Source organism: Myotis brandtii, unplaced genomic scaffold (assembly GCF_000412655.1).
Source record: "Myotis brandtii unplaced genomic scaffold, ASM41265v1 scaffold923, whole genome shotgun sequence".
NCBI lineage: Eukaryota > Metazoa > Chordata > Mammalia > Chiroptera > Vespertilionidae > Myotis > Myotis brandtii.
Genome location: NW_005371804.1, coordinates 834,588 through 843,338, shown reverse-complemented (window position 1 = coordinate 843,338; position 8,751 = coordinate 834,588). Strand labels below are relative to the sequence as shown.

The following is an 8,751-nucleotide window of genomic DNA, read 5'->3' as shown; positions in this document are numbered from 1 at the left end:
AAGGAAGGAGGGAGAGAAGAAGAGGGAGGGAGGGGGAGAGGGAGAGGGAGAGGGAGAGGGAGAGAGGAAATCTTGCCCTTGTGAGAAAATACCAGAAGCCAAGGGGAGGCTAAGATTTTCCTGGGGGATGCACAGGGCAGCTGGGTGTTAGTGCATCGGCTACATTTTCTTGGCCTGTGTAGGTAGCACTTAAAGACAGGCCCGAGGAAATGCATAAACTCTGTAAAAAAAAAAAAAGGTGACAGGAAAGGTAAGCTGCAGGAAAGCTCTCCTGAAATTCACATGCAGATGCTCCTTTGCTCTGTAATATAACCTCAAGCGAAGTGTTCACAACTTCCATCCGGAGGCTTCCCAGCAGGGAAGGGTTGCAACAAGTTCTGACATGACACCCATCTTTCCCAGGGGGCACTACGCCTCCTCTGCAGCCTCACGGGGATTTACCTTGGGGGGCGCTCCGCCTGGGCTGGTGTGTGGCGATGCATCAGGCCCTCTCCGCCACGCTGCTCATGCGAAGCGGAGGACACATAGGCAGGCTCACATACGTGTCCAGTGCCACAAAGCCATGACGGCCTGTTTCACCCGCTGGGCGTTCGTCTTGGGACTCCTAGGAGAGGCCTGGGTTCCTGGATGAAACGAAACCTCCACCCTATTGGGAAGTGTGGTTCAGGGTGACGAAAGAGCTGGGGCCGATTAGGATCCTCAGTCCGTCAGCTTCTGTTTTACAGTTTCACAGCTACATGTGACAGGAATAGCATGGAAGGATTTCCGAGACAGCCTCTGAGACTGATAAATATTTGAATCAGCTTTTATACTGAAATAATCATAAAGGAATCATACCTTGAGAAAATTGTATAAAAAACCTCAAATATTCTACTACATGGAAAATATATGCAAAGCATCTGTGTGTGCAGAACACCACGTTCTGGGAGCATTATCTTCTTATACCCTTTTTCAGGACATTGGTAATCACCCTGATTAGTCCTGTAGTGAATACAGGTAGCTTTCAGAATACGAGGTCTAGACCGTACATGCAAATGAATGTTTTACGTTGCTGTGTAGCATGTTCTGATCCCACCTGCCAGGAGGCAATGGGCCTGACTGTCTTGCATAAAAATGGCCCTCTCTTTACATGACCAAGCATTGGAAAAAAAAAAAGCTGACTGTAGAGCATTGAGCTCTTTCTTTTTGAGGGAAAACCAGCTTTAAAGAGATTTTCAATGAATGATGCTCAGTGTTCAATGTATCCTGTGCAAAGGACCATAACATGTATAGTCACATCAGCAATAAAACGAGTCCAGTTTGAATGCTGCCCGTTCATATGTTAAAAATGTGAAATTAAAGATGCCTTCCTTTCTGAATGAGACTTGGAAAAAACACAGAGAGGTAAATTTTTTCAACAACTGTCATATTTCGGTCTTCCTTAATTTTGAAAAATTCCTGCATGTGCTGGATACAAGATGCATGCATTCTAATACCCAAACTGATTGCTGCTAGGCCACACACATCAAAAGGTCTGACATGATGAAAACATATCTATGTGTCAGGGATTATGTAGCTTGACGTGTGGGGTGCTAGCAAAAGAAGATGCATCTGCGTGTGAACAGTAGACAGCGGCATTTCTCCTACATATGGAATGGGGTGTAGATTTATTTCTGAAAGCGTGGCTGCTGGACAGGCTGCAGACAGGGTTTGGGGTAAAAATGGGAAGCCAGGGAGCAGTGCGTCGTGGGTTAAAGCCTTGAATGAATGACCTCACCTGTGCAGGTGCAGTCAGCGCGTCTACAGCAGTCAGCTTGCTCTGCAGTGTTCCGGCAGCTCTCATGGGAGACCTTCGGTGACTGGGTCCCTGTATGTGCAGAGCCATGTCCACACATGTCCCTCCATGTTTCCTCCGGACAGAGTCATGCTGCCTGTGTCTTACCACAGCTTCTCCTGGTTTTAACCCCAGCGAGCACATTCTAGATGAGAATTCTTGCTAAAAGCACAGGCGGGCCTCCGGATGAGCAGGGTCGTGACTAATAAGCAGGTTTATTGTACAGGATGTATTTTTGTCAGTATCCTTGCATCTCCGTTTCATGTACACGTGTGGCCCCGATGGCGCCTTTTTCTGAGCCGTGGAATCGGGGACTCTGCTGTGTTGCTATTTTCAGGGAGCCTGTGGACATTGGGGAGGGTGATGGGAGAGAGAGGGTAGTCGTCAGAGAGAGTGCGGGGGAGGGGTGTGGGGGTCCAGACCCTTCCAGGCATCACCTGTGCATCTCAGCAAGGAATCGCATGCCACAAACTTGGGGTTTTATTTAAATTGAGAAGCAGACCTTTGTGAGTACAAATGCACTCTCAGGGCTTTCAGATGATTTCTCTTTAATTCATGTAAATATATGTAAGTCAATGGTATCAGGCGAATAATTTCAGGACCCCCTCCTCTCCTCCCCCCTCCCCCCCACCTGGTTTTATTAAGCAGATTCTAATTCTACCCCAGAATTTCAGGGTCCATTTCAAATGTCCAGGTCTCTTAAGCTGCATGCCCCTACAAAATGTCCTCTGTAGAGAAACAGAAATGCCAGGCAGACCTTTAATAAATGCCAGCCGGCCCCCCCACCCCTGGACGCTCTCCTGGAGGCCACTCTGGTGTGACCACAGTTCACACCAGAGCGGCATCAGTGACTCCCTGGATACAGCACGCTGATGTGGAAAATAATTATTGACGGGAAAATGCTCATCTAAATCCCTAATTCCTGGACCTCCACGCAGCTGTCCAAGGGTCTTATCGTTGATGTGTCCGGGGTGAGGCACATGAGTATTTCCTGAAGAGACTTGGTGCAGTGTGCACGCAAACTGGATGGAAGGAGGGGCGTGGGGGGAGGGGGAGAGGGAGACAGAAAAGGTAATTTTATAAAGAGAGACCTCCGAACACTGCAGGAGACTGGAAATTCATGTTTGGAAAAGGAAAGGATGGGTTTCTCAGTGGATGCATTTACACACCCAGGGCCTCCACATTTCACCAAAGGACGCGAATCCTGCGGTGAGAGTATGAAGGTGCCTCATTCATAATTAACAGGCAGGGAAGAGAACACATTTAGCACTGGGCTAGGCAGCAGCATTCTCAGAGCGCCCCCCCCACCCCCCATTTTCTTGTTTCCCTGTGTGTCTGGCCCACCGGGCAGAGCAGGCGGGGCCCTGGGCAGTCGTGTGCAGACCGCAGCGTCTGGGCATTTTCTTGGCTGCTGTGCTGAAGCGCCTGCTGGCGCTGGGTGCCGGGCTCCATGGGCGCTGGAGACAGGAAGGTGGTGCTACCTGCATGTCAATTGTGTCCCTGCCTCAGGACACTAGTGGGCGGCAGACCTCACGCGTCTGCTGCGGCAGCTTCAGCAGAGCCGGCTGCATCGCCTCCGAGGGGAGAGGCTGTGCTGCGGTCAGAGGCTGTCCTCCCCGGATTTGGTTTCTCAAGTTCACGGTGCCCAGACTCCCGTGTCAGGGAATTCATTCCAGCAGGAACGATGCAGAGGCTACGGCAGGGTCCAGCTCTCTTTGTTCCCAATTTTACAAAGAAGGGCCGTGCTCAAAGCCATATTTTGAAATCTGGAGGGTCCATAGAAAGGCAGAGGCGATGTCTGGGGGCTGGTGGGCCGCACCCCCTTTCAAACTGCAGGGGAGGCTTGGTGGCGGCCCCTGTGTCTCCTCTGGAGGTGGCAGCTCCAGGAGCAGCCCCGCGCCTGATTGGCTGACCTTCCAATGTCATTCCAGGAGGCACTGCTGGCTTCTCCTGCTGATGGAGACGGGCGAGGCGCCTCCGCAGCCTGTCAATCTCCTGGCTGCCCTGGGGTCCTTTTGGGGGGGCCAGGAGCCCCCCTCCCAGGGAGATTGGACAGCACCTTTTCTCCTGGACTGGGCATTAACTCTTTGTGTTCCAGAGAGCTGAGCACAGACATTTTCATCTTTTTGCTCCCTGCCCCTCCTCCCACTATATTTATATTCTTTTTTTTTTTCATGTTTTGAAAATGAGAGAAAATTCAAAGTTGCATTTTGCTCGCCTCATTTATGGGTTAAGATAAGACAGTGGGGATGTGGGATTCCAGCAATCTGCCATGTGCCCACCATGCAGTCCTCAATTCTCAAGGCGCAGGCCCAGGGGTGCCTTCTGCAGGTGACACACCAGCCACCAGGGGGCTGGCGGGAAGCACCCGGGGGCAGGTGCACACAGCCCGGTGTTGGGTCCAGGGTTTAGATGGTTCTGATGAGGATGTCGGGAGGGGCCGGGTCAGAGACCTGCTCCCCAGAACTGAATTCTGCACTGAGCTCTGTTATGACGCCTTGCACGGTCCCTCGGTGGCGTCCAGGGCCATCGGTAACTGTTTATTTGGTGCTTGTTTGGTTGGTGGCTGCCTCCCTCCCTGGATAGTAAGGTGCACAGGTCAGGCTCTTGGGAGGCCCGAGTGTGTTCTTACACACGCATGTGCACAACGCATGCACAAAGGAGGCGGACATCCATGTTCAGGGGCTGAGTGAAGAAGGACCAAATGATGCAAGGAGCCTTCCTCTCCTCCGGCCCCTCCCCTCCTCTCTCTCCATCTCCTCCTTCCCAGCCCAGCCTCTCTTGCTAACATTGCGAGAGATGTACTAGGCCACCCTGTGGACTCCTCGGTTCCTGCCATCTCGCTCAGACACACTGGCTGGTGGCCATAGAGGCGTTTGTTTTCTAGAAGTGCTTCTGGGGCACTTTCTTCTCTTCTCCAAAAGGGATTCCCGTTTGGAATATGCGATGGGACTTCATCACCATGACATCACACGATGGGATTGCTCCAGGCGCTCTTCCCGCATGGAGCGGCTCACACGTCACAGGAAGAAGTTCAAAAATGCCGTGGACCCCTTGTTCTCAAGTGTGTTCTGCCACGTGGCGGGTTCAAAACCCTCTATTCCATGTATGCGCTGTCGGTTCTGAAAAACAGCCAGACACATCAAACGGACACGTATGGTTTTTTCCTAGGGGTTCCTGGGAATTCATTTCTCCATCAAAGAGCCACCCAGGACATCAAAACAAAGCTCAATTCTTAGGCATTAATCATCTTTTAAAATAATACCACACACTATTTTCTTAAGCACCCTCTGGATTTATGGGTTTCTCATCATTATCTTATTTTCCTATTCTGCAGCAGAACCAAATGTAAAAGTTGGTTCCTACATCAAAGTAACATAAAAGGAATACGTTTTCATCATTAGAATTTTGATTTTTATTCAAATATAAGAATCAATGAGGTGTCTTATTGCTTATAGTATTTGACATCTTTTGATTTTTGGAGATCTGTATTTGTTCAATGAAGATCACTACTTAAGATTTTTTAAAAAACATTGACTTGTGTTAATTTGGGGTCTTTAAACCCCCTGGATTATGTATGTATGTGTATGGTTTAATGGAGAGAGGATGAATGGTGTTGACAAGATCAATTATGTGCTAAGAAGAAGGAAAGAGGCTAGCAAATCTTGCCTGCATCCCTATTTCAGTTATATTCACTCAGAAGACAGTAAGATTTGAGGGTGACCAAGCAGCCCTATTTATAGAAAGCCGGTTTTACTTGTGGCTGCTAGAGAGGAAAGGAAGAATTGAAAACGCAAGACATCACCTCCATACTCAATGTCGGCTTCCCCTAACCTCCCGGCACCGTACAGAATTTGGGGGGCAGGAAAAAAGCAGAGCGACCCTTGCTGAAATACTGAGAAATCAATTCGACTCTGCAGAACCTTCCAGAAATGCTTTCAGGGTTTAAGTCCATGTCAGACGTGGGTGGCGGGGGATGGGTAGCCAATATATATATTACTGGAAATGTGCCTGGGGTGATGGGCAGGTGTTGAATTTACAGATATTTATTTCCCAGTAAGCGCTGCCTTTCTGGACGAATCCACACGCATGCTCACAATGGAGTGGTTACTGCGAGAAGCGTTCAAATTTAGGATCTTGCAATGGTCCCAGTTTTCTCCATGTTAACGAGATGTTACATTCTGGGGATTTCAATCGTGGCTTATGCTCTTCTCTTTGGTCATTCAAATGGGCAGGTGATGTGGCCACAGGCTGTTTGATGGACATAAATGTAACTGGACACAGAAAAAAGAACACGCTTGCTCTTGGAGATGAAATCGTCTTCCTCCCTAGGCCGGCATCTCTTCCTTGTAGCATTTTGGTTTTACTAGTTCCAAGTGGGCCGTATTCTCTAGGGAGAGTGGAATCCTTGAATTTGTGTGGCAATACTGCTGGTTTTCAGGTTGGAAATCGATGAAAGCCAGGTCCTGTCCTGCCCCCGAACCTGATGCTGTGAAAACCTTTTGCGTCTGTCTTAGGAAGAACCCTCTGTGAAATGGGTGGGCTGGGCAGGCTGGGTGAGGTGGTGGAGAGAGATCTGAACGATCTAATTACCGATTCCCATTCAGGCGAGCCTTGCCTCTTTGACTATGAAAATGAGGATCCAGGAAACAGCTTTTTAGCTGGTTTTACACCGAATCTAAGCAACTCTTGTTGTCCACTGTGCGTAAATACGGCGAGAGTCAGTTTATAGTTCTTTCTTGATACCTGAGCTCTCAAATTATTGGATGCCAGACGTCAGTGGTGATGACACTCCCAGTGAAGCCTGGCGACCTCCGAGCCCCCAGGTGCCTTCTGCATCCTCAGGGGACGTCATGCGACGCTGGGGTTGGAGCCAGGTGCCTGGGCCGCCTCGGTGGACAGGATGCTGACGGAGGGGGCCTGTGTCACACAGCCAAGGGCCATGTCATTGGAAAGGGCTGTTGGCAGCAGAGACACTTACAATTGTTCCTGTTCCCAATTATGAGTAAAGCATTGATTTTTCTCCGGGGTCCTGGTTTTTCACTCATCACCCCAGCTCGAGGGTGATGGGAAAATTTATCCTATTATGTCATAAGACATAGGCAAAGCCTGAAGATAATTAGAACCCCCGGAATTCTGTGTTCTTATATTTTATTCCCTTTTTTATTCCTACGAAGGCCCTGAGCTGCATTGTGGGAACTTGTGAGTCAACTCACTTTCTCATTAGAGGACGTGCAGGTGCACTTGTTCCTCCGCAGCGGCCCCTCTAGGGCTGGGTTTGATCTCGGGGTTCCCACAGGACCCAGAAAACCCCCAAGCCCCAGTCTGCGCAATTACCGTGTTTACTTCTTCATATCAGCGGCAGAGCATTTTTAATAACTGATTTGTAGCTGCCAGGGTGGAAAGAACAATGCTTTGTAATAGGACGTGTGAGATTTCAGAAGTGAGCTGCAGGCCCCCCACAGCAATCGGCTCCGCAGGCAACTCAGCACCGCAGGGAGAGCGCCACGGTGATACAATCACCCCGGTCATGGCCGGCCCCTGCAAAGGGCAGTCGTTTGTCTAGTCCGCTGGCCAGTGGGAAGGAAACCTGCGAAAAATGGGAAATGCTCTCTAAGGAACGGAATTCGTTCATAAATTATTCAGGTTGGCCAAGCCCAAGTTTGCCGGCCATCTCTGTCTGGTACCTTGACATGCCAGCAGAAGCGGGTGCGGTGGTTTATTACCATTCGTGTGCATGTGTATGAGGGCTCACCAGAATCAATCTCTGGTGGCTACTGTTTTACAATAGGCTTGATGGATACTTACATAGATACTTGGGGAGGAACGTTTGACCTAGAAGTGACCTTGGTATTTGCTTTGGGTACGTACTTGGATCAGTGGTTGGTTCATCTGTGCCGCGTGGGAGCTCACATCACTAACTACACCCCCCCTCCCACCACCCTTTGCTATTAATAGTCACAGGGACTCCCCTTGTCTCCCTCCCATCCCATAGCCCCATCGCCCCATGGCTGAGGAGGTGGGCTTCCGCCATTTCAGATACTTGCAGGCAGTGGAAGTAAAGGTGATGAGAAGACCAAGAACATGGAGGAAGGGCTGCTCCCACCCCCTGTGAGAATAGGAATATGAGGGGAGGAAGGAGGAAGCAGGCTGCCTCATGGCCGTGTCTGTGGACACCTTGAGCCCTGTTCTAGTTCAGGTGCCTCTGCCTGGACCTTCCCAGGTGAGGGCCAGCGGCACTGGTCTCAACTCCCAGGTGGGCGGGGTCAGAGAGGAAGGAGGTATGGAAATTTCCTAGAGTCTTTCCCTCATGAGCCTCCCATTGGAGACGCCGATGCTGGCTCGGTTTTAGGAACAGGCTGTGGTTTGAAAAGCTCCTGGGGTCTAGTTCTGATCTGTATCTTTGACAGCTTTTCCCCACCCCACAGGGCCCCACAGCTCAACTGTGCACAAGGCTCACCTGATGGTTAATATAGTCTGTTACACGGTTTCCCAGGTCTGACCACCACCCAGTCTGGTTCTGCAGCGACGGGTATCCATGGCCTGGGAATCTGCATTTTCATTCGGATCCAGGTGACCCATCATTCACTCTGGAGAACCATCCACTTGAAAAGGGCTGGCCAGCTCCTGTGTGAGGTAGAAGGCCAGGCATAGCTGGAAAGTCAACCCAATGAAGTTTCAAGTGGACCCCAATGCACTGTGGGAGAACTTTCTATTGAGCGGTGAATATTGGGGGATGTATGCACAGATTTGGATGGATTTGGGGAGAGTGGCAGTGGGGGCTGCTAACAGGGGAGACCCTGAGTGGAGGGAGGTGGGGTCCCTCCTGGGGCACTTTGAATTTGGATGCTAGTAGAGTGAGAATGATGTATGCATGTATGTACCATCTATACATATTGGCATCTACATATATAAATATACATGTATGTATATATATA

General features: G+C 50.0%; 1 protein-coding gene across 1 annotated transcript in view; it reads left to right on the top strand.

Annotated features, from left to right (window-relative positions):
* Positions 1-8,751, top strand: part of DSCAM (Down syndrome cell adhesion molecule) — a 474,915-nt gene that overhangs the window by 1,057 nt on the left and 465,107 nt on the right. The window lies entirely within an intron of this gene.